Here is a 27228-nt window from a genome sequence, read left to right on the forward strand (position 1 = left end):
TATTAACTTCAACTTGCAAATGCTATAGAAACAATTCATGAAAATCCAAGAACTAAACTACTTGTAGAAAGGAAACTACATTATCTTGGAATCATCCATCTAGTTATCAAATCTACTTGCAGAAAAGAAGCTAACCTATGAAAACATAATTCAAGATTCTGTGTACCATATAACTAACTCACACTTGCATGTAAATAAATGTTCTATTTGTGCCAAATCTGTGATAAGGAAACTAACAATAATTTGTTTTTGTAGTGAAGGAAAAGGAGGGTTTGGAGTGGCAGGAACTTCCCTTGATCATAAAGTCATAGCTGGGGGTCAACATCCTTCTAAACTAAGTCCAAATGTAGCAAGGATCAAAACTAGTGAAGAAATAGGCTGCTACAGGTGTGCTACAGGAGGTTGCTACAAGTGCCCTGTATTGCTATAGGAAGGCCTCTAATGCTACAGGAGGGCTTCTGAGAAGGTTTAAGAGGTGAAATGATGGTTTAAGGGCATGAAAAAGGTGCATGGATGTTGAGGTAAATGAGTGAAGGGTGGCCCAAAGACCCTAGCCAAGCTCAGAGCCCTTTGAAGACCTGTTTTGCACTAGGAGGGATGCTCACGGTGACCCTAGGAAAATTATCTCATGAAACCGAATTTTTGGGATAGAATTTGGGGTTCAAAAGAGAAGGCGAGGGAGTCCAAGATGGAGGTGGTGAAGGTTCCCTTGTCTACAGATCCAAACAACCCTGCAATAATCACATGCATATACCCATTTATCATTGACAAAAATGAAACAATTAGTAGTGGAAAAGATGAGTTGAATTTAAATTCCATCTAATCTATGCTAGAACTCTGATCTAATCAATAAACCAACTTCTCAGCTACAACAAGCACATGTAAAATAATATGACTAACACAAATATTCTTCCAATAAATCATAAACATAATGATTTTGGGTTGTGGTTGTAAATCCTTCTATTCATGCTCCCATGAGAGAGATGAGGTAGAGGCTGCAATCACAGATTTTGATGGATTATTCTCTACTAAAATGAAAGAAACTAAGAAGTACTCTGAAACTAAAAGAGATACAAATACACAAGAGGGACCTAAGCCACTAGGGTTGGGCCCAAACCCAAGAGCCTCAACCCTCTGGAACTAACTCAGTGATGAATCAACAAACAACTTATCATTATCATTGAATCAATGTCTAATACATCAAATAATAGTCAAAATAATAGTGCCAAGTTCCTGAGCTCAATAGCTACCTAGCTGAAATAAAACTCAAATCCTAATGAGATCTTCTACATGCTTATTTATACAAGCAGGTAACTACTTGTAGCTCCCTAGAAAATAGGAATATTTTAATCCCACACCTCGAGAATGGTGGATCTTGTTCCTCATTACTTTCACTTGCTTGGCTGCCAATGACCTCGAGTTGATGAGGGAGAGAAAGTGTTGTGATCTTGGGATGATTAAGGGAGTTAAAGAGGTGGACAACCCCCTAGATTCTCTCCTTGTTGTCTACTTCGAGCCCCTGCATAGAAATCATCTCAAAAATTGCTCCATTTCCTGCAATTAAACCATATTATGCCACATGACATGACAAACATCTTTTATCCTTATCACTAAGGATAATATAACAAAAAATGTAAATAAATGTGAGAAAGAGATAGTTCTGAAGTTGGAGGATGCCATCATGACCCTTATAATGTATCTATTGATGAGCCTCATCAAGGGTTTTCATGGAAAGCCTTATTAGCCTCTCCCAAGGCGTACAATTTTGTTGAATTTTTCCATTAAATGAGTCACCTTTCCTCACTTCTAACCTATGAAGAAAATAATATCACAAGTGAGCATTACTAGGACTCATCCCATTGGTGAAAGTCCGTAAAAAACACGGTACACTGACTAAGGTGACAATGAGTCTTTATCCCATTGTTGTCATTTGGTCTAGTAGTTTCCCCTTAGGTTCCCCTCCTAAGACCCCTGCTATATTGTGTGGCAACATTTTTTGCAATGTTCCTGGGGAAGAAGCAAGTCTACTTCCTTGGTTAAGTATTTGAAGAGATGAATCCTAGATGACCATATAGATCCTCTTCTAGCGATTCCAATGGAAGAAAAAATCCCTTATTCTTCATTGAAATCCAAAGTCAATGCTTGTGGGGTGAAGCAAACATGTCTCAAAGCATTTCGAATTTCACCCTGGCGACTCCCCTTTTGGTCGTTATGTGAAACTCGAGGAAATGGCTCCTTAGGGTCCGCATAATGTTGACATCTCTAAATTCCTACATATATAAGAGGGAAAATGGGATATTAGTCATTGTTTTGACAATGATCCAATATATGAAACTCAAGATGACCTTATCATTCCCTCATATTCCTCATCATATCACTCCTAGGATGTTTCTAAGGACAATGATGAGGATGATACGCCTGAGGTGGCCCTTCATCGAAGGTTCATGAGATTGATTGTTGATATCTCCATCTTTTGGTTGGAAGAGAGGATCCAATGGTTCAAGTTGCATTCCTATTTTATTCCCTCATCCATGATCTTTCATACATGGTCACTTTGTTTTCCCACCTCCCACCCTTCTGACTTAGCACATGAGTGTCATGATTGTCATTTTTTCTCTCAGGTACATAGCGTAATAAATCATAGGGGTAGGAAATATGATATTGATTGGATGATATGTTTGTTGCATTGGCTTTATGATTACACTTAGTATTTGAATAATGTAATATGCATGTTAGAGTAGGATTCATTGCATATTTATTTTTGCATAGCTAACATTGTCATATCATGTTCTCATGCTAGACTAAATGCAAGTTTAGAGTAGACTTATATTTATAGTAGATTTTATTTTTTGTGTGGTTTTATTATTATTTGATGAAAACATGGGTGATCAAAGTACGTTGAGTACAAATGCTTCCAATGTTTGTTTGTGATGTGCAGGATAACAGGTTTGCAGTCTTATAGGATTATTAGTGTTCTCATGACCTCCCCATTCAGGTACATGGTTCGTGCACTCTACAAAGAGCCCATGCCCCTATTGGAACTAGACATTACCCACCACTTGTGGGTGAACCCATAGGATAATTTTTCTCCTATATTTGTATTCAGTCAGCAGCCAACAAACCTTGATAGCCATCAATGTAGCTGATGTTGTGTCAGATGTCTCTACTCCCTGATCCAGTCATATGTCCTCTTACCCATCTATAGAGATCGTATGTTTGAGGGTGGGACATCCAATCCTAAAGGTATGGTTTTTCATTATGCAATTGGGCGCTTATGCTTGTTTTTCTTGGGCCCATTTGGGTAAGGATTATTGGGTGACTAGGAAGGAGGAATGGATTTGACTATAGTCTTATTCTGCTACCTTAAATAGTGTGTTAATCCTCAACCCTAGTCCCGTGGGATATCCCCTACTGGACTACAAATTTAGGATGGGCACTACTTGGGAAACCCTGATTTTGGTAGCGTGGTCCCATTTTCCCGGTCCACATTTTTCACTCCCCTACACAAATTACATGCCCTATTCATAATTTCCCCCCTTTGGGTCCATATGACCACTGGGTCCATAAGGATCTGGTACTCCCCCTCCCATTTTCCACATTTCTGGTTCGGGCCTAGAGCGATGCCTTAGAGGTTGATGCAGCTAAAAAAGGGATAAAAGAATAATATGGCCACATACAAAAGGAAATAATAACACAAAATGTAAATATGCCCAAAATAATAAATTTTAGCACGTGGGAAAAATCAAAACATGAGTTGTACCCCTTATCATTATGGGAATCACCCTAGTTCCTAATCCCCCCTATGAGTGACCCCTGCATCATTAAGGAACCCATGTATGTCCTAACCCCTGGTGGGTGATGAAATGCCCCACATTAAAGGGGTAAAGACTACTATATCATACACATCATGCTCTCAACCCTTAGAACCTTGAGTAGTAAAATAAAAGAAAAATCAATAAAAGGAAAAAGAAAAACGAAGAAGGGTGGGAAAAAAAAGGCTTGGATAACTGAAGTACCATGATTTCTCCCTCCTACATTCATACACCCAAATATGTGGACATCCCTCATCATTACCACCCTTGAGCCTGTAGCATTTGGCCTCTAGACCGTTATGTCCCAATCCACCTCATCATTATTCACATGAAACCTAGCACTTGAAGGGTGTACATTGGACATGTCCTTCCCTCTAGGGGCTAGGAACACCTCATAAGGTTGTCTATTAACCACTCCTACCCAAGGAGGTAACACCATTACATGCTTAAAGCCCCAAAATCTGGAAGGGAAACCCACTACGAAGTCTCCACTTCTGCCCTTGATTAACAAGATTATTCACTCAATTGCACTAATGATTATTGTATCTGAAGATGAGGAGACACATTGAATCTTATACATAATTTGCATATGGTTTGACTTTATTCTTGGCCTCCCTATATAGGATCCAAGCCACTAGATGATCATATCGACACATGTAGGGGATGCATTGAGAGCCATGGATTTCCATCATGTGACATGGAATTATCTCCTACCATGGAAAACCTCAACAAATTTATAGCTTTTTCATTGCCCCAAATTATATGAGAGATGATACACTTGGACCAATAGTTCTGCCAGCTAGCTTAGCATTGTATACAGGGTTTGGCAGCTAATATGAGGCCCAAAGGAGATTTGTCTCATCCTTGAGACATGGGAGGGTGAGCACCATATTTTGTGCCCTCATTTGGAGTAGTGTAAAGGCTTATTTTACAACAGGAGACCCATTAGACCACTACTTGTGCCTCATAACCAGTTTGGAGAACCACATGATTTTTACTTGGAGATCAAGGGTCCACCCCCTTGACCATAATTTATGGAGCCCTATTCTTCATCATGGCACATTGAGGACTCATTTTGGCAATCCAACAACCCTTCTACACCATTGTTTTATCAATTAAGCTCATTGTAGATGGCTTATTCTTCACTTATTAGCTATTTGGTGGGTTGTCACCAAAGGACATGTATTTTTCACATTAAAATAATGTTTAGGTGAATGTTAGGGTAAATTTAACTCATAGAGGCTCATATAAATAAAAGTTAATCCTCATTTGTATTGATCATCACATTGGGGATCTTATACCTCATTATAGAATTTAGACCTGCAATTTGAGGAGACTTTTGGAATTTTTTGGGATGCACTTTGACATTTAGATATTTATTGTTATTTTTTTGGATCTTCTAATGTATTATTGATGGATGGATATACTCTATATTGTCTTGTAAGTGTTTTTTTATGGTGAAATTATCTTGCAAATAATGTCCAATGCATGGAAATTGTTCTCATGCTAGTAATTCACACTTTATTCTATTGAATATCTTTCAAAATTATAATATTGGGAACTTTTGCATGTGTTACCCAATGATGATGTGGAAAGAATGTTCCTAGTGGATAATGATTGTATTTAATCCATGAAACTTCATTAACTATTGCTAAAGAAGGTAATTATTGAAAGGGATAACTAGGTATTCCTCTTTTAGCCTCCTTTAAGGTCAATTTATCCAATTATAAACACTCGTGACTCCATACTCCCAATGGTCAAGGCACTAATCAAGTCCCTTGGTGGTCACACACAAATTTAAACCATACATTTTCCTTCTTTTCTCTTCTAAAAATTCCCCCCTTTAAGGATAAGGAGGCCATCTAGGGATTTGGTGTGAAATATCTTGGAGGAGGAATTTTTGAATTTTGTTTGTATAGAACTCTTTCTTTGAGTCTCATCTAAAGGACCTCAAATTTTGGTAGAATTCCCACAATGGATTCTCCATAAATTTTGATGCCCTAGTGGTCGCATTAAGAGGGAACCCTAGAAGCTAATCCTTCAACTTAGGGATTCTAGTACTTTGTGAATTAAATCATAAATTTCCTTTTCTCTTACCTACCTTGTCCTTGTATGTGCATATATCTCATGACAAGTCTTAACCCTGGGTCTTGTGTGGTGTTGGGACAGGGTCCCCTAGGGTAAAATTTGTAATCAATTTTGTTAATTATGTAAAGTCTCCGCATTTTTAGGAGCAGAGTGCAAAGGTCATAGGAGTGAAAAGGGACTTTAGTCCCTTAGTTTGTTAGAAGATAGGATGTTTTGTGACCCGCCCATGGTTCACGAACCATGGTATTATAATGGAAAGAGCTATGTAAAGAAGTCTTACCAAGTCATAGGAGGTCATAGAAGAATCGAAGATCATTGTATGGGCAAGTAGTCTGAGGCAGGAAAGTATCTTTCCTATACTTAGGAGAAGGGGGAGCCTCTTGCAGCTGTATGCATGGAGACCTTGGTAAGTCCGCAGGCTAAGTGCGCAGGGCCATGCAACTGTGTGTGTAGGGAAGAAGAGTTAGTAACAGAAAGATTATATCAATAAAGAAAGTTTTTGAAGCTATATTTGTATATCTCTGCCTTTATCTTTACTTATGCAATTTATGTGTATTCGCTCTATTTTTCTACAATTATCTGAAGAAACACTTAATTGGTGTGTGGAAGTAATAGATCTGATGATTTATATGATTTTATGGATGTTTAAGTGTTCCGCGAAGGGTTAGACACTATTTTTATAAGTTACTATGGTTTTTGCATTTAAAGGTTTAAGGTTCGTGAAGGTCAGGATAAAGCCATAGAAGTAACAAAAAATCATCACACAGACCTCTGGATGTAGAAACCTGGTTCTGTCATCCCCCAATACTGCTTTGGGTGAGACTACAACTTGTGTTATACGGGTTGTTTCCGAAAGGTTCACCAGTTTAGGGTTTTTTTGGTTTGCACAGCTAAATCTGAACCTAGGTCAAGACCCCTCAAGCCAACAAATGGTTCTGTTGTCGGGACTGGGATCTTTCTGAGGAATGTGTGATGTTGAATAAATGGTTCCCAACTAAAAAAGAAATCGAGAAGTGGATAGATTGGAAGCTACATGAATTTACAGCTTAGAAAACAGGATTCAGTGTCTGTCAAAGGAAGAGTGGTTGAATAGATATTTGTATACAGACGAGCACGAAATTTTCTTCTTCTCTTTTTCATACGAATTACACTAGTGGTTGTCGAAATTGGTAGATAGCCAAGGCATGTGGAAGTTGGAAAACCCTATTATGTGGACTCCATAGTTGGTAAGGCATATAGAAGCTTCAGAAAACAAGATCGTGAGGGGTGTCGATTACTAGATCGATATCATTTTGGGTGAATTCATCACTGAGTTTGCGATCGATACATCTGTAAGTTATAGCGAAGTTAAATGATGATTCTTCAAAGGACAAAGGGGTAAGTATCTGAAATCCCTGAAGACTTGGATTAAAATGCTATTGTGTGAGAAAAGGGTTATGCCATTAAATTAATGTTTAGAAGATATTTGACAGGAGCTATGCGAAGTGGGAAAACATTCAGAACAAACCTAGATTCATGTGCTGAATATAGTCTTCTGTTGGGAGCATCTGATAGTGATGAAGAAAGTAGTGTTTTGAGGACACCACTAGGTGTGCTATAGGTAGTAAGACAAGGTATCGCGGGGATACCTCATCCATCCACTCCACCTCCACCATCACCTCCACCTCATACACTTACACCTACACCTACACCTCCACCTCCACCTACACTATTCAACATGGCTAACTCGATGAAGATGCCCATATTCAAAGGTCTCGAGATAGAAGACCTTGAAAGGTTTTGGTTTGTAGCAGATGTTGTGTGGAAGTCACAATAGGTTACAGATGATGATTTGAAGAAAGCGCAACTGGTTACAACACTGCAAGATAGAGCACTAAGTTGGTATATTAAGTATTGTTCGGGTCATCCAAATGTAATACTAGATGAGACAAATAAAGAACTCAATAATGAATTCAAGAAGCCTAAGCCACAAGCCCAGTCAGTGACAGAGGTCAAAGAAATCTAGCGGAAGGTGAATGAGTCTGCATGGGACTTTGATCAAAGGTTGAAATGTTTACTGCAGCAGGCTAATATGCAAATCATAGATGATCAACAAATGGATTGGTACATTGCTTTGTTGTTACCCCATCTGAGGTTTCCGCTGTCACAACAGAAAATTGGCATGCAAGATGAAGCATTAGAGATTGCTATGAGATTAGAATCTTCACCCATTCAGGATACGAATTTGGGAGTGTAGCAAATTCAATCACAACTGGATAGCCTACATATGGAATTGCAGAGCCTAAAGAAGGGAAAGGAAGCCCAGATTGAGGTTCACACAGACATTTGGTGCTTGAAATGAAAAGGCCATGGTCACAATAAGGACCATTGCCTGGTCTATCAGAATTATCTTATTGTGGGAGGCCCTGTCCCCCTGAAGCCAGAAAAAGCCATTGGTCCAAGAACAAGAGTAGCACTGTGGTGCACTATTTGTCAAGTCACAGGAAAACATGCGATAGATAATTTTTATCTACTACAGAAGTTTGTACAGACCCCCCAATAGCTGTTTTGCAATTTCTCCAAATCTGCAGGTCATGATGAACGCCATTGCCAAAATTATGAATTGATGATGGATAGGACCCCTATGTATAGAATGCAAGAAGAGACTCATCCTCAAGATCAGGGTGCAACTACGGCGTGTGGAGGATTCCAAGTTCGAGGAAGAGGGCGAGGAGGAGGATCTAGAAGGGGTCGTGGTCATATCATCTGTTACAATTGTGGGGAAGTGGGTCATTTTGCACGGGATTGTCAAAACCCAACACACCCTTCCTGTCAAAATTGTCGGTAGTTTGACCATGTTATAGAAGATTTCCTAGTGATTATTGTGAAGATGCAAGAAAAGAAGACTCATACCTAGCAACCTACACAGAACATCCAGATGATGAAGTCGGAGTCACGCGAAGATGGGCCCAGTGTCAATATTGTTACGTGAGGCGATGTAGCCACTGGATAAGATAATGGAAAACAACCAGAAGACGATGTATGGGTACGCAAGGTTGTTGATAAGGAAATGAAATTTGATGTAAATAAGGTAAAGGAAATGTTTATGGAAGCAAAAAGGAGCTTCGTGGATGAAGGAGCTTCTACATCAAGGATTCAAAATATGGGAAAGTCTAAAGAGACCAGTATTGTGCAAGAGACAAACCCGTCATTATTAGCATCATTTTTGAAAACTTGCATGAAACTCCTAAGGGATAAGAAGGCAGTAGAAGGACTGCAAGAATTGATAGATAATTTCACTGGTAAGAACAAGCCTCTACCAGAACAGCGTGTAGTACATAAGGTGGGAAAAAGTAAGAAAATAACTGGTCGTGAAATGAGGTTGACTACACAAATTGGAGAATATGAAATGGACCAGGTAATTATTGATTTGGAGCCTGATGCAAATGTTATGCTAAAGAAAACCTGGGAAAGAATGGGAAGACTAGCACTATAGTGGTCCTCGATCCAGCTGAGAATGGCCAATCAACAGAAAATGTTTCCTATGGGGCACCTACATGGAGTGACTGTGGATATTGAAGGGGCGTGCGTCATAGTTGACTTTGAAGTGATTGAAATCGTGGACGATAGTAACCCTTATCCAACACTGCTAGGAATTGATTGGGCATTTGATATGAACGCAATCATCAATCTGAAGAAGCGGGATATGACATTTGAAAAGAAAGAACTAAGGGTGACTGTGCCATTGGATCCAGCCGAAGGTGTGCAATATACTGAACCAGTCTGCGATTATGAGAAAGATAGTGACATTGAGAAGATATATAAGCTAACTGCGCAAGATGAAGATTGGATCAACCCTATGGCAGATGGGAGAATTACGTGGGAGAAGGAAAACCCTTGTAATTTAGATTTGGATCAAGAGCTCGAGCACTGGTAGAACTGATTGCATGAAGTATCCTCATTGCGCTACAACAAGCTTACAAAATCATTACAATGTATATCCATCGAGATACATAATTTGCGTTATTATGATGGTTTAGAGGATGTCAATTTATTTATAGATAAATTTGAAAGGGTTGTGTCGGAGGAACATCGGTTCAAAGTGCTAAACATTGCACTGTGAGCTACGCCTACCCGTTGGTGGGGCACGCATAAGAACAATTTTGCAAATTTGAAGGAGTATCGAAGAATGATGAAGTTGCGGTTTAGGTATGCTAATACTCGCATGATGGAGAAATACATGGGGAAGGACGATCCACGCGAGAACTTACCTCGTTGGACAAAATCATGGGGAGAAGAACTATAGCTGAAATGGCTTCATATATTTATCCACATGTTGGATGCAATCCCAATGAACTGGTATCTGTAAACGGCACTGCGACATGGAATCGCAGAGTGGGATGTTTTGAAAGAAAGTTTCCTACTAACTTTTAGCTTTGAAGATGGGTTTGAATGTATAGATGAAGCATTGCAGAAGATTAAAGCTGCAATATTTAGAATGCTTGAAGAACCGATTGAATGGGTACAACTAGATTGGGGTACGCAGTTGCGCCATGTGCTCGAATGTTACATGTTATCGCAGAGGATTGCGCAGAAGATCCCAGGAATATCCACATTTCTGAGTCTGAAGGACAGTGCGAAGTCGAGGGAACTAAGGCAGAAATCCCTGATATATCAGAGCCCTTAAAGACCAAGCGGGTGAATATTGGATCGGAAGCACAACCGAAGTTCACAAACATAGGAGACTATTGGGACGAAGATACAGTAGATAAGGTCATGGAGTTATTGCGAGAGTATCAAGACTTGTTTCCCAGCAAGTTCTCTGATCTAAAAGGGATAGTAGGGGATTTGGGATTCATGAAGATCACATTGAAGCCAGATGCAAAGCCAGTAAAGTAGCGCCCTTACCAATTAAATCCCAATTATAAGGAAAGAGTACGCAAGGAATTGGATAAAATGCTCGAAGCCGAGATCATTGAGCCTATCGAGGAATCAGACTAGGTTAGTCCCATGGTGGTTCAAGAAAAGAAGACAGAGGGTGAATTTTGGATATGCATAGACTTAAGGAAGTTGAATGATGTGTGTGTTCATGATCCACTCCCTACGTCATTCATGGATGAGGTACTAGAGAATGTTGGAGGACAAGAAGCCTATTCATTCACAGATGGATTTTCAGGGTACCATTAGATCAATATCTCACCAGAGGATCAGAGTAAGACCACCTTCGTGACTGAATGGGGTTGTTTTAAGTATACAATGATGCCTTTCAGGCTTAAGAATTCCCCTATAATTTTTTCTAGGGTGGTAATTGCGGCTTTCAAGGAATTTATCCATAATTTCTTAGAATTTTACTTCAATGACTAGACAATGTTCAGGTTAGTAAAGAGACATGTTACTAGTTTGCGCCTCATGTTGGATACTTGTAGAAAGCATCAAATAGAACTTAATTTGAAGAAATGCATATTCTATGTACCTTATGGGATACTCTTGGGCCATGTTGTTTGAAAGCAAGGATTGATGGTCTACCCTACCAAAATTGCAGTAATCATCAATTTGGAAGCCCCGAAGAATGTTAAACAACTGCGATCAACGTTGGGCCATACAGGATATTATAGGAAATTGATCAAAGCGTATGTATAAATCACTGCGCCCATGGAGAAATTTCTGAAAAATGAAGTGACATTTTGCTGGGACGAAGATTTCTAGAATAGTTTGGACATTTTGAAGGAGAAAATGGCCACCACGCCCATTTTAGTGTTCCCTAATTGGAATAAGGAGTTCCATGTTTATGTAGGTGCTTCCTGTATCGCGCTAGCAGTTGTGCTGACCCAACCAGGCGAAGGAGATATTGACCATCCAATAGCATTTGCAAGTAGAAAGTTGTCAAAGGCGGAAAAGAACTATTCAACCACAGAGCGTGAAGGTTTGGCAATGGTGTATGCACTACAAAAATTTCGGCACTATTTATTAGGTGCACACTTCAAGATGTATACCGATCATTCTGCTCTGAAATACTTGGTCAACAAGCCTATATTGGGGGGGGGAGATTTGCAGATGGTTGTTGTTGTTCCAGGAATATGATTTTGAATTCATTGTGAAGTGAGGGCGCCTGAATGCTAGTCCAAATCACCTGTCGTGCATTGAGAATGGAGATGAGCCTACAAGTCTAGAGGAAGGGTTTCCTAATGTGCAGCTCTTCGCTATTCACGTCGTAGATGAGCATTTCACAGATATAATTAAATTTTTGTCTATAGGTGCTGCCTCTGAAGGGTATTCAATGCAATAGAAGAAAGAACTAGTGGTTCAAGCTACAGATTTCTCTGTTATCGTCAGACACTTATACAAAATGGGATATGATGAAACATTGTGTAGGTATGTTCTGAAGTATGAGTGGCAAAGTATCCTTGTAGAAGCGCATGGAGGAGTAGCAGGAGGACATTATGCAGGAAGAGAAACTACGCAGAAGATCCTATGTGTAGGACTTTGGTGGCCGACTGTGCATAAGGACTCCAAAACTTATTGCAGGTCATGCGATGTATGTCAAAGGATAGGGAGACCATCACAAAGAGATGAATTGCCATTGAATCTGTAGGTGACATTGTAGGTGTTTGATAAGTGGGCAATAGACTTTGTGGGACCAATACAACCACTAGGGAAGAAGACAGGGGCCAGGTATATCATTACCACAACTGAATACTTAACCAGGTGGGAGGAGACACAACCCGTAAAATATTGTAGTACTGCTACCGCCGCAAAGTTTATTTTTGAGTATATCTTATCTCAGTTCGACCGCCCTAAGATTTTGATGAGTGATAGGGGCACGCACTTTTTGAATGAAAAAATTGTTGCATTGCTCAAGGAATTACAGGTATATCATCAAAAGAGTACACCTTATCACCCTCAAGTGAATGGAAAAGTGGAAGCCTTGAATAAAATTCTGGAAAGCGCTTTGACGAAGATTTACAATGTGAAGCGAAATGACTAGGATGTGTGCATACTAGCAGTCCTCTGGGTGTACAAGACTACCTGCAAAAATTTGAAGGTACAAACACTGTTCAGATTAGTATATGGTAAAGAGGATGTAATTCCCATGGAGTACATCATGCCAAGTTTACGAATTGCAACAGTTACTAACATGGCTGATCGCGATACCATGGAGGAACGGATTGCATAGCTCGTTGAATTGGAGGAAGATTGCTTCTTGGTAGGATTTCATCAGCAGGTGTAGAAGGATGATGAAAAGGCATGGCATGATCACTATATCAAACAATGCACCTTCAAGATCAAAGAAAATTTCATAAACTTCCTGGGAAAATTTCATATGCATTGGCTGGGGCCGTATGTTGTGAAGGAAATTACAGATGGAGGTGCAGTTCAACTAGCAAAGTTGAATGGGGAATTATTTCCAAGAAAAGTCAATGGGAGTCAATTGAAGTTATATAGGGGTGATCTCACCCCTGTGTAATGATGATATGATTGTGGGATAGTCTTAGTACTCTAAACAGCTGCAAGGAAGTACGGGACTTTAAACTACACTGCCCAAAAGTCAAAAAGGCAAAGTGAAGGGGTTGTGTGACAAGTCGAAGGATGGCACCGAGGGGAGCTGCACCAAAGGAGCTGCACTAGGTGGGTGGGCCCCGCACAACATGGCCAAAAAGTGACCATTGGAAGCACTGTAGCTGATTGGATGGATAATTTTCCGTTGAAAAGAGTGGGGGGGGGGAAGCATTTATGGAGCATATCTTTGGAAATCTGCCACCAAATGTGCATTAATGACCAGGAATTGGAGGGAATGGTTGGATTTGAATTCAAATTGGTCTATAAATATGGCATACCACTCCGCATTCGAACACTTTGCTTCCTGAGAGTTTGCCTTAAGATTTTTCACCTTGATTTGCGCCAAGAACAATGTTATATGTCTGAGCCGGATTGGGAGGAATTTCTTTCATGACCAAAGTTAGCAAACTTGCCTAAGTACTTTTGTAAGAGATCCATTGAGAGAATGACTACAACTCGACCAGAGACGAAGCCAACCCTATCTGAGGCAGTACCAAGATAACCTATATCTACCGGATTTCCTACTACCGCGCCTAGGTTTCCAAGGCCTAAACCGTCTACTTCTACAAAGTAGAAGAAGCCGCAGTGTTGGGCATGGAATCCCCCCACAACATGTTTTAGGGCTCAAAGGCCAAGTTTTGATCAAATAATGTTGTAAGACTCCGCGAATTGCGGGCACGGAGCACAAAATGTATGTTGAGTCATAGGGTTGTCTGCCCTAAGTTTTGTAATGTAAGGTCGGCCTACCCATGGTCTGCGAACCATGGGATTGTATAAATAGAGTGAGGCTCTAAGTTGTAAAGAGTGTTAGAGAATAGATGAAGAATAAATGGAGTCTAGAAGATAGCGAGCATAGAGAAAAGGTCTAAGTGTCTTGGGTGGTAGTAGTAGGAAGAGGCTCTCCAGTTGAGTGTGCAGAGGCCTAGTAGAGTCTGCAGCTGAGTGCATGGACCCCTGCAGCTAAGTGCGCAAGGCAAAGTCAAGTCTGTAACCCAAGAAGAAGAATAATAAAGAGAAGTTTGATTCCAAATACTGTGTATCTTCTTTTGTATTACTTTCTATGCATTTATGATGTTTTGTTTATCGCGCGCACTTATATGGGTACTAAACACTGTTAAGTATAATTGGGCTCATACAGATAAGCTAAGTAATGGGATAATATCGGGTTAATAGTAAGGAACTTGGGTAATAACATGAATTGTGCCTTGAGCAGGACTGCCTGAAGACAACATCACAGGCTGCGAGGTACTAATAGGTGCGCGTAGCAACGTGCGTGCAGGGTCAAACCGCGGACCACCAAAAAACCATCAGACATCTCTAGGGTGCGGAAACCTGGTTCTAGCACCCTCCCATACTACTTCGGGTGAGACCTTAGTCCGCGCTCCATGGACTGCTGCCGAAAGGGCGAGTAGTACTAGGATTTGTTTGGCTAAATCATCTCTAAACCTGGGTCAGGCCCATTCAAGCCAACAAATGGTTTTATTGCCAGGACTGAGATCTGCATAAGGGATGTCTGATGTCGTGTCACTGGAATCCAACAAAGAAAGAAATTGAAGGGTGGTTGGACAAGAAGATTCATGAGTTCACGACGTAGGGAAACAGGAATCTGCGAGTATCTAAGGAACAGTGGTTGGAACGCTACGTATATATGGAAATCCACAAAATTTTCTTTGCATCCTTTCCTTTTGAGCTGTATGAGTGGATCACGAAGCTAGCAGACAGTCAGGGAAGGTGTAGGCTCGACAAACCAATCGTGTGGACTCCAGAATTAGTGCGTAGACTAAAAGCGTCAGGAGACAAGATCACGCGAGATGTGGACGATTGGATCAATTGAATTATAGGAGGATTTATCACTGAGTTCGCGGTAGATACGATCATCAGCTATAGTGAGGCGAAATGACGCTTCCTCAAAGGACCGCGAGGTAAGTATATTAAATCTTTGAACACTTGGATTAAGATGCTATTGTGTGAAAAGTGGGTTATGCGAATAAATCAATGTTTGGGACTACGCGAAGTGGGAAGATCTACAGAAGCGGAGGTAGTCAAGAATTAGAAACCAGTCCCTTAATTTCACCCTCACGGGAAAGCGAGGAAGAGTTCACGAAAGTTTCTCCGAGAAGCATGATTAGTCTGATAAGGCAGCAAATTCCGTGCTTACCACCTCCACGTACACTGCCACCCGTATCACCCTCCTCACCTCCATCTCCACCCACCCCACCTCTGCCACCACCACAGTTCAGTATGATGAGTGCAATCAAACTACCAGTATTCAGAGGAGTAGGGAATGAAGATCTGGACCAATTCTGGTTTGTGGTAAGGGCGGTATGGGAAGCACAAGGAGTCGTGGATGAAAATATCAAGAATGCTACGCTGGTAAGCGTGTTGCAGGATCACGCATTAACATGGTACATTAAGCATTCTAATGACCATCCAAACGCAGGAATCGCAAAAATCCAGACCGCGCTGAACAGGGAATTTAGCAGGCCAAAGTCAGAGACACAATCAATTATTAGGTTTAAGGAGATCGCGATGCTCCCGAGTGAGACCCCCTGGGATCTGGACCAAAGACTAAAGAGTATGATTCACAAAGCCAACATGACTCTGACAGATGGATAGCACCGTGCATGGTTTGTAGCGTCACTAACACCGCATTTAAGGACGACATTGTCACAACAAAAGCTTTCCACTGAGGCCGAAGCTTTGGAGATGGCAATGAGATTGCATGAGACCCCTATACAAGACCCTGGTTTGGGAGTCCAACAAATCCACGTGCAACTACGAAATCTATGTCTGGAGATGCAGAGTTTGAAATAAGACAGGACACCTCGGCCAGAGGCATGGAAGCAAGTATGGTGCATAAAATGCAAGGGCTAGAGGCATGATAAGGACCACTGTCCAGTGCTCGCGAATTACTTGGTGGGAGTAGGGCCGATGCCGTTAAGATCTGAAACACAAGTAGGACCAAGCACGGCACCTGCACTATGGTGCGCGATCTGTCAGATAGGAGGAAAACACACTACGGATAATTGTCATCTATTGCAGAAGTATACACAGATGTCCCAACAATTGTTTTGTAATTTCTGCAGGTCGATAGGCCATGATGAATGCACCTGCAGAAGCTACGAACTAATGATGGATCAGACTCCTGCCTATAGGGTGCAGACCGAAACGTGAGCCCTTGACCCAAATGCAGGAATTGCGCATGTTGGATTTCAGGGGCGCGAATGAGGTCGAGGTGGAATGGGACTAGGAAGGGGTCGCGGACAACTAATTTGTTACAATTGCAGAGGGCCAGGGCACTATGCCTGCGATTGTACAAACCTGAAAAGGACATCATGTTTGTACTGTACTCAGTTTGACCATGAGGCAGAAGATTGCCCTACATTGATAGTGAGACTGCGTGAGAAAGGGGTACTCTAGCCTCCTTTGACTCAGAATTTGTAGATGATGAGGTCTAAGCCGCGCAAAGAAGACCCGAATGTAAACATAGTTCTTAGGAGCGTTATGACCACTCGCGATGATAAGGTAAGCAGTCAGAAGAAAGTGTGTGGGTTCGCAAGGCTCCTACAAAGGAACCTGAATTTGATTTAGAAAATGCAAAGGAGACATTCATGGAAGCTAAGAAGAGCTTCATGGAGGCCTCTGCTTCAAGTAGTAAGGATCAACTAGAACCAGGGATGGATCCTTCAATGCTCACTACCTTTCTGGACACATGCATGAAACTACTACACGACAGCAAGGCAGTAAAAGGACTACAGGAACTTATCACTAGGTGTGTGGGGTCAGGAGAACCGTGCGTGGTCTAGAAACTTGGAAAGCATGCATTGCGCACAGGAAGGGAAATGAGGTTGACTGCGCAAATCAGAGAGTATGAAATGGATCAGGTAATCCTAGATCTCAGATCGGACACGAACGTACTGTCTAAACAAACATGGGAATGCATGGGCAGACCTGTGCTACAATGGTCTCCTATTCAGTTGTGAATGGCAAACCAACAGAATATCTTGCCCATGGGAAGATTGCAAGGGGTAACGGTGGATATTGAAGGTGCAAGCGCGCAGGTGGATTTTGAAGTAATAGAGATTGTCAATGACAACAATTCCTATCCCGTGCTACTAGGAATAGACTGGGCCACTGATATGAATGGAGTCATAAATCTGAAGAAATGCAAAATAATTTTTGAGAAAAAGTCACTACGCGTAGTAGTACAGCTAGATCCAGCCGAAGGAGCATGATACACTGAACCGGTGCACAACGATGATAGTGATGATGATATCGATTGCATCTACAAGATAACTGCGTGAGAACATGATTGGGTGAATCCAACTGTAGATGGAAGGATTTCGTGGGAGCACGAAAGCTCCTACACTTCGGATTCAGACAAAGAAGTAGAGCGCTGGCAGAATCGGCTGCACGAAGTAACAATGCTTAATTGCAACATGATGGTTAGATCACTGCGCTGCATGACAACAGAGGTAAGGGATCTACCTACATATGATGGGTTGATAGTGGTGGATGAATTCTTGAACAAATTTGAAAGTGCAGTACCAGAACAACAGCGGTTCGATGCTCTGAAATGGGCACTGCGCGCGATGCTCGCAAGATGGTGGGGTACACATCAGAGAAGTTTTGAGGACTGGCATGGATGCAAGAGGATGATGTGCCTACGATTTGGAAAACCCAGCTAAGGATGAGAGCCAGTTACTAGGGCCAGAACACCTTGCGCTCCCACCTTTCCCGATGGGTACAGACATATGACATGCAGCCGACACAAGTGCACATCACTCCCAGAATACATAATCGGAACAAAACACAGTAGCAAGAAAGGCGAAGCGCGCCAAGGACTATCCATGGAGAAGCATTCGATAGGGTGTGTGAAGTGATGAAAAAGGTTCACCAGGAGAGACACACTGACTGGGACCTACGAGTACCAGCGATTCAATGGGCCTATAGGACCATGTGCAAAACCCTAACCGCAGAAACGATTCCAAGGTTGTGGAATACAGTAGGGACCGTAATTTCTGAAGAGCGTGCAAAGAGGAATCCACACGTAATAGCATCTGCAAGTGTGACAGTGCACGAAGCCCGGGATGAAGAAATCACACAGTTACATGAAGTAGCACACATAAGACTTCGGGAAGCCATTTGGCAAGGCAACCTTAGACTTCGCGAACTCGAAAAAGACCGAGTACGACTAAGGAAGAAAAGCAGTTTGATGGATGCAAAGGTCAAGAGGCTGGAAAACAAGATCAAACAAGCATGTCTCATCGATAAACCAAGGATGGCAAGGCAAGGTGTGGAAGATCATACCAATGAATTAGAAGACTATTTCCAAGAATTTATTAGTCTGCTGCCATGGCTAGGGCCACATATCACCAAACGTAGTAACCAGGGGAACGCACTGCATACAGTAGAGCGTGTGGCACCGATTGTTACAAGGGAAATTGAGGATTTTCCGCGGACTATACTGGAAGGCGAGATGGAGCCTCACACAGGTGGTGTGACCACTTGACTAGCCATAGGAAGCCCAGTCTCAACGCTCTAGGTAGTTGAAAGGGAGCACTTGACTATAAAAGTGTTTGCTTGGGAGCTGCATGATAAGGGAGGTGTGCGCAAAGTCAGCATGTCACAAGGTTCGCTCCTGCGCATGGAGGACTGCGCTGCTGCCTGGGTAGGCTGGGAAGTGATCATTGGTGTCACTGTTCATGATGGGATGTCCGGTTTGAGGCCAAATGGAGCGGGCAGTGGATATTTAAGACAACAGTTATGGACAAGATTTTGGAAAATCTGCTGCCAAGAAAGCATTGATGGCTCGGAATTGGGGAGAACGGTCGAATTTGAATTCAAAAGGTGCTATAAAACTCCAGGGGCTAGCCACAAGACAACACTTGTTCACTTGAGACTTGAGCAGTTGAATAGAGCACAGAGTGTTGAGCGCCGAGTGATATTCGAGCCCCTAAGTTCACAAAAGACTGCATATAGTACAGACAAGATGACGGATACCAGGGGAGGTTTGGGCTTTGAAGAAGGAACCGTCGGCGAGGCTGCGCCAACCCATGTGGTACACAATGTTCCCGAAGGTACTGGGGTTGCGCCCGAAATCCAAAAATCACCTCGGATGCCAAGACCAAAAAAAGATAAGCAGGCAATGGTACCAGCCCACATGTCCCCAAGGAATTCGCAGTTCGGTAAGCTATCAATGGAAGAAAAGGGCAAGGTTGTCACCATTGAGACAGATGAAGAGGAGGAGGACTTACAGGCTCTGATTGTCGAGGTAGAGGAGGAAGAAGACGTGGAGGTGGACACCCAACCAATGCGCTCTGCAACAAAATTGCCTGAGTATGTCCCTCCATGAAAAGGGAAAGCTAAGGTACCAAAGGATCTGGATGCAATGAAGAGTGCACTCCAAACCCCGCTCCTCCCTGATGGAATTACCTTTGAGGGTCCACTCCTAAGACGTGTGCCTACCATGAAATTTGAAGATTGGGACCTCATGGACAGCGAGAAGTTCCCACACTTAGAGACGGAGAGCCTAATGAAACAGAATATGGAGGGTTTGGTGATCACATTACAACAGTGAAAATGGTTGCGCGATGTGGAGAAGGTTGGGTTTCTTCATCTACTATGGATACCACACTTTCACCACGTGCCCATCACCATTTTCGTCATCAAGCAGCTACTTTGCCTGGTGCATGATGGGTACTTATGGCTGGAAGAGCCTATTCCCATCATGGCGGATCTTATCCACAGAAGTTCTCAGCTTCCCTGTAAGGGAAAGGACCCCATGACGATAACAGGAAAAGCGGCGATTTGGCTCCAGCAAAATCGGGGTTACACCATCAGCAGTATCAAGGATAAAGGGGTGCACATAACCACCCAACTCTTGGTAGGTAAAGTAATGGGAAAATTCCGTGGCGATGAAGTACCAGCGCCGGTAGTTGCGTTGGCTGAACAGTGTGTGAAAGGGGTCTAGTTCAACTGGGCCGAGTTCCTCTGCGAAGAATTTTTGCTCAACTGCAAGGAGGCCCAGGAACAGGGTAAGACCTTCCACTATGTGTGGTTGCTCTTGTCCATGTTGTTGGTAGCAGGAGAACTATCGGAGGACAGTCAGTTCCTGAGCATTGAGCATGACTTACCAAAGGCCGTGAAGTATGCTTCGCTCTGGGCTACCAAGGACGTGAAGTGGATTCGCGATACAAATATTTTTTGGGTGCTCATGGAGGTGAGCATCCGGATGTGGATTAATAGGAGGTTGTGCCTATCCCCCACAGTGCACAACAGTCTGCAGAGTTTTACAGACGTTAAGGCAGACATGCACAATATTTACATCAGGGAGTGAAAGGATCCGGTGTAGTAGTGGATAAAGCTCCCATTCATAGCCACTGACGACACAATCTTTACAGTGTTAGAGACATGGCCTCCCGAGTGGCACGCCTCGGATATGGCATAATTGGAGAAGACAACAATGTAGAAAAGGAAGGAGGATGCCATGCTACGCGTCACCCAATTGGCCGAGAAGAGGCGCAATGAAAAAGTGGCAGTCGAGGTCAGGGCAGCTTGTGAAGCGGTACAGGCAACCGCAGATCAAAAGAATGTTGCCGAAGCAGCAGCAATAGTGCAGACAATAGAGGTTGCAACAATGCAAGCAGAGGAGGTCCAGGAAGTGTCTGTAGGTCAGGAGGCAGAGGACACAGACCTTGCAGAAGAGGGTGCGGACCCAGGAACCACTTTGACCCAACTCAAATGGTTGCACATCCTAGAGAGATCAGGTCCAAAGAAAAAGGTCAAGGCCTCGAAGCTAGCCATCGACCCCATCACATTAACTAAAGAAGACCTCTACGACATCAGCGAGACGGTTCGCAATGTCACCAAGGAAGTGCTCCAAGAAGTTATGACAGAGCAGCAGACTATGTTGGGGGCCCTAAGGATGCAGCTGTAGGAACTACAGGTGCAGCCCCCACAGGAAGGAACCTTGTCCACCTACATCGCAGTAGGTACATCAGCAGCGAAATAGATGCTACGCACAAGGATGGCTAATACCATAGTGTTACCAGAAGGAGTGCTAGCAGTAGCAAATGAGATCGACAGAGCTGTAGTTGGCAACATCAAAGGACTTGGCCTCAATTTGGCTACCTTTCAGCGAGAAACATTGTACCAACTGCAGGATGGAATGACGACAGAACTCTGTGCCAGGGAAGGCGCCCGATACAGGTTCTAAGTGAGTAAAAGATAAACATTGAACAACTCAGCCTGCAACATGATGAACTGATATCACAGACTCAGCAGTTGGAACAGGTGGTAGATGATGCTTGCAAAGGCGTTCCGGAGCTGGCCATCCTAGTAGATATACCAGCAGCAAAGTAGACCCACAGGTTGGCGACCGGCGTCTGCGAAGCCAAAGCAGAAACGACAAAGGTTCAGCTAGAGCTAAACCTTCAAATATCTGAGCTGCGATTGAAGGCATAGTGTTCGACTTCCCCGGAAGTCAGAGAATAGTGCGCTAGCACTATCCAAACATGGTTGGAAGAAATTGGACGTGCAGTACAAAACTGTACTGATATGTTGGAACAAGAATTTGCGATCCTCACATCTTTGCAGGAGGACCCCAACATACAACACCTGGAAACAGAGGTGTGTGAACTTTAGGTGAAGTACGACAGTGTATGAGGAACTACGCAAATAGTAGTCCTCACTCAACAGCTTGCGAAGATGCAGCAAGCTAAGGCACTGAAGGAGCAGGTGGATGCAGCGCGACAGAAAGAGGCAATTCTCAAAGTGCGCGTCCAGCCATGGATTGACGAGGCCTTCACCATCATGGCAGATATCGAAGGCAAGCTTGCACATATGCAGGGGATGTACGCGCTAAGGCAAGGTTTTTCTCCTAACAAAGAAGCTTCGGAAGAGCGCATGCAACAGGTTCAACAAACCACAGAGCAGTGCGCTGCAGACCTCCAAGCAGTTTGGGACCAGTTGGAGGGACTCTGCGCCGACAGAGTGACTTGAGGGCGAGTCATGATGTTTGTGTTGGGGGCTTGTTGGGCATGGAATCCCCCACAGCATGTTTTGGGGCTCAAAGCCCAAGTTTTGATCAAATAATGTTGTAAGACTCCGCGAATTGCGGGAGCAGAGCGTGAAATGTATGTTGCGTCATAGGGTTGTCCGCCATAAGTTTTGTAATGTAAGGTCGGCCTACCCATGGTCCACGGACCATGAGATTGTATAAATAGAGCGAGGCTCTAAGTTGTAAAGAGAGTTAGAGAATACATGAAGAATAAATAGAGTCTAGAAGATAGCGAGCATAGAGAAAAGGTCTAAGTGTCTTGGGTCGTAGTAGTAGGAAGAGGCTTTGTAGCTGAGTGCGCAGAGGCCTAGTAGAGTCTGTTGTTGAGTGCATGGACCCCTGCAGCTGAGTGCGCAGGGCGGAGTCGAGTCTGTAACCCAAGAAGAAGAATAATAAAAAGAAGTTTGATTCCAAATATTGTGTATCTGCTTTTGTATTACTTTCCATGCATTTATGCTGTTTTTTTTATTGTGCATATTTATATGAGTACTGAACATTGTTAAGTATAATTGGGCTCATACAGATAAGTTAAGTAATCGGATAATATCGGGTTAATAAGGAACTTGGGTAATAACACGGATAACGCCTCAAGCAGGTCTGCGTGGAGGCAGCATCGCAGGTTACGAGGTACTAACAGGTGCACATAGCAACGTGCACGCAGGGTCAAATCGTGGACCACCGAAAAACCATCAGACATCTCTAGGGTGCGAAAACTTGGTTCTAGCACCCTCCCATACTACTTCGGGTGAGACCTCCGTTTGTGTTCCGCAGACTGTTGCCGAAAGGGCCAGTAGTACCGGGATTTGTTTGGCTAAATCATCTCTGACCCTGGGTCAGGCCCATACAAGCCAACATGCAGCAAGTGTCAGTGCAGCAATCCCTGAGGGAAAACCCGATAGAAATTCGCCAGAAGGGAAAAATGGATAAGTCCAAATAGCCAATGGAGCCACTGTATTTGGATGAGGAAGAATTGCGTGAAGGAATAGAGGATCTTGATGCAAAAGAGATTGAACCAATAACTCGATTTTCGAAGTACATACCACCTAGAAAACCCACAGTGAAGGTGCCCAAAGATTTGGATGCTGCGAAGTTCATGGTCTCTACGCCTTTACTACCAGAGAATGTGTTGTTTGAGGGTCTGTTGCTGGGTCGGATACCAAATCTAAAAATGGAGGATTGGGACCTTGGGGACCATGATAAATTCCCTCAATTAGCACCGAGTAAGTACCTCAAGAAGGTCTATTATGAGGAGTCAGGCGTCACATGCCTTGAACCAATGAACTGGGTGGCTGGAGTTGGGGGCGCGGGGCTCCTAAACATGTTGTGGGTGTCGCACTTCAGTCGCACCAATATTAACACCATATGTGTGCACCAATTACTAACGCTAGTGCACGATGGGTGTCTCTAGCTGGGAGAACCCATCCCAATCACAAACATGATGATCCACCAAATAATGTTGTTGCCATCCTAAGGAGTGGACCCTGCGAAGGCTTTTGTAGGAAAGTTGCAGGAGAAGAAGTTGGCAGAACAAATGAAGGGAGAGTTTAGTCTGGTGAAAAAATCATGTGGGTATTCCATCTAGTTTATATCATATGGCGTGGTGTAGTTTGCTGCGCAAACCTTGGCCCAGAAGATCATGAGAAAATGACGCACCGATGAAGTACCGACACTAGTCGTTTCCTTGGTTGTGCAGTGCGCAAAATGGGTCCAGTATAACTGGGCTCAATATCTATGTAAGGAGTTTTTGGAGGACTACAGGGAGGCCCAGGATGAGGAAAAGGAGCTTCTCTATTCTTGGTTGTTGTTGTTGATCGCCTTAGTGGCATGGAGGACACCAGAAGAGATTCAATTCCCTCAGAAATACTCAGACCTATCGGAGGCAGTGAAGTCTGCTTCATTGTGGGCTACTAAAGACCTTGCGTGCATAATGGAGACAAAAATGTTTTGGGTGTTGTTCGAGATGGAACTTAGAACAGTGATCAGCTAGCGGCCAAGGCTATCACCCACCTTGCATGCATAGTACAAAAACATTTCTGATTTCAAGGTAGATTTCCACAATCTTCACATTCGTGCAAAGAAGGATGCCCAGGGCATATTGCATAAGTTGCCTTACTTGGTTGCTAAGGAAGACATAGTAGGGGTCATCAACAAGTGGCCAAGTGAGTGGCTTATGCCTTCTGATACCGGCACAGGTACCAGCATGGCCGCTGAAGGGTCAACAATGTAGACCACATGTCTATAAAAGAAGGAGGCATAAAGAGCTTCTTCTCGAGAAAAGGTTGCGCAGAAGAAAGCAGCTGCTGCGAGGGAGAAAGAAGTTGCTGAAGCGGCGGCCAAGGAAAAAGAAGCAGTGCAGGAAAAGACTACGTCGCAAGCTATTATCGACATCGAAGAGTCAAATCCCGAGCAATCATAGGGGGAGGAAGAGATCGAGGTCAAAGAAGAAGGGGACGCAAAGTTGGAGTACCCCCTTTGTTGTCAAGAAAAGGAAGAAGAGGACTTCCAAAGGGCAGTGAAAGAAGCAAAAGTCCAACAACTTAGTGGGCACGACGCCTTTGGTCCTCACAGAGGGGGACTTGGATGAAATTGGGGATGTGGTTTGCGATGTGACAACGGACCTCATGAGCCACTTTGAACAATAGTATCGATAGTCGCTCAGTAAGATACAACAGGGCCTGCGGGATTTGTAGGTACAAACAGGTTTAATTCAAGCAAGCGTGGGATAGGTGAGTGGTAAGCAAGCGAGCTTGAATCAAGAAAGTGGGTTAGTATTGGATGTTGAAATTACCGTGGATCTCCACATAGTACCAGTGCCAGAAGGGTCCCTGTGTAGCGACTCAGCTGAAGAGCAGACACAACTACTCCAGATGAAAACTCTTAGTCTGAATTTGGCTACGCTGCCCATTCATACTTTACATGAGCTGCACCAAGGGGTGTCAGATGAAATAAGGATATGAGAGCAATGCGCCTTGTTGTTAATCAATGAGGTAAAGACTAACAACCAATAGATATATGAGGAGAAGGCAAAGGCTCTCAAAGAAAAAGAGGAGGTCACAGTGTGAAGCCAGCAGCTGGAAGTTGCTATTGCCCGGGCCTACAATGAGCTTCCCGAGCTCAAGATTCTAACAGAAGTGGCCTCCATGGAGAAGATTCAAAAGTTGGCCACTTACATCAAATAATATAAGGATGAAATTGGCTACATCAAGTTTGAGCTGCAGCTGTAGATATCAGAGCTACAATTAAAGTTGCAGCCCACTACGCCTCCAGAAGTTAGAGAGAAGTGTGGAGCTGCTATTAAAGAAGGAATGGATACATTGGAAGATGTAGTCAATGGTTGTATCAAGCTATTTGAGTAGGCCATGGAGTTATTGACCTCACTATAAGAGGATCCAACACTACAAAAGATCGGTGCAGGCATAAGGGAAAAGCATAGGTAGTTTGATGAAATCTGATCCACTGCATGAACCTTGGCACCAGTGCAAAGGTTTGCTAGATTGCAAGAAGGAAAGCTCATCCATAATGAAATTGATGAGTTGTGTCACAAGGAAGTGATCATATCTTCAAGGACACAACCATGGATAAATGAGGCCATCCAGTTGACTCTGTTAGTGCAGAGTAAGCTAAAATGGATGCAGTAGGCTCAAAGGACCATGGGTCTTGCGGTTGAAGGCCCAACTACTGAAAAGTTGGTCAAGGAAGTGTAACAAGTTGCTACGTAGGGAAAGATAGACATGTAGGTTTTGAATATTGATTTTAGTGAGCTACAGGCAAAGGTCGAGGCGCCACCAGCAGAGTGACTCAAGGACGAGTCACCAAATTGTGTTGGGGGCCTGTTGGGATAGGGTCCCTGGGGTAAAATTTGTAATCAATTTTGTTAATTATGTAAAGTCTCTGCACTTTGAGGAGTGGAGCATGAAGGTCATAGGAGTTAAAAGGGACTTTAGTTTCTTAGTTTGTTAGAAGATAGGATGTTTTGTGACCCACCCATGGTTCACAAACCATGGTATTGTAATGGAAAGAGCTATATAAAGAATTCTTAGCAAGTCATAGGAGGTCATAAAAGAATTGAAGATCATTGTATGGGTAAGTAGTCTGAGGCAGGAAAGTATGTTTCCTGTACTTAGGCAAAGGGGGAGGCTCCTGTAGCTGTGTGTGTGGAGACCTTGGTAAGTCCACAAGCTGAGTGTGTGGGCCCCTGTAGCTGTTTGCGCAGGGAAGAAGAGTCTGTAACATAAAGATTATATGAATAAAGACTGTTTTTGAAGATATACTTGTATATATCTGCCTTTATCTTTACTTATTAAGTTTATGTGTATTCGCTCTGTTTTTCTGCAATTATCTAAAGAAACACTTCATTAGTGCGTGAAAGTAGTAGATCTGATGATTTATATGATTTCATGAATGTTTTAAGTGTTCTGCGAAGGGTTAGACATTTTTTTTGTAAGTTATTGTGATTTATGCATTTAAAGGGTTAGGGTTCGCATAGGTTAGGTTAAAGCCAAAGAAGTAACAAAAACCCATCACACAGAACTCTAGATTCAGAAACCTGGTTCTGTCATGCCCCAATACTGCTTCAGGTGAGATTGCAGCCTACGCTATGTGGGTTTTTGCCGAAAGGGCCAACAGTTTAGGGTTTTGTTGGTTGCCGCAACTAACTCTGAACATGGGTCAGGACCCCTCAAGCCAACATGTGGTCATTTCAAAAGGGGGATTTTTGTGGAAAGTCTTATT

This window comes from Pinus tabuliformis, chromosome 5_1 (assembly GCF_031772625.1).
Source record: "Pinus tabuliformis cultivar Carrire ecotype Pingquan chromosome 5_1, CPIR1, whole genome shotgun sequence".
NCBI classification, from domain to species: domain Eukaryota; kingdom Viridiplantae; phylum Streptophyta; class Pinopsida; order Pinales; family Pinaceae; genus Pinus; species Pinus tabuliformis.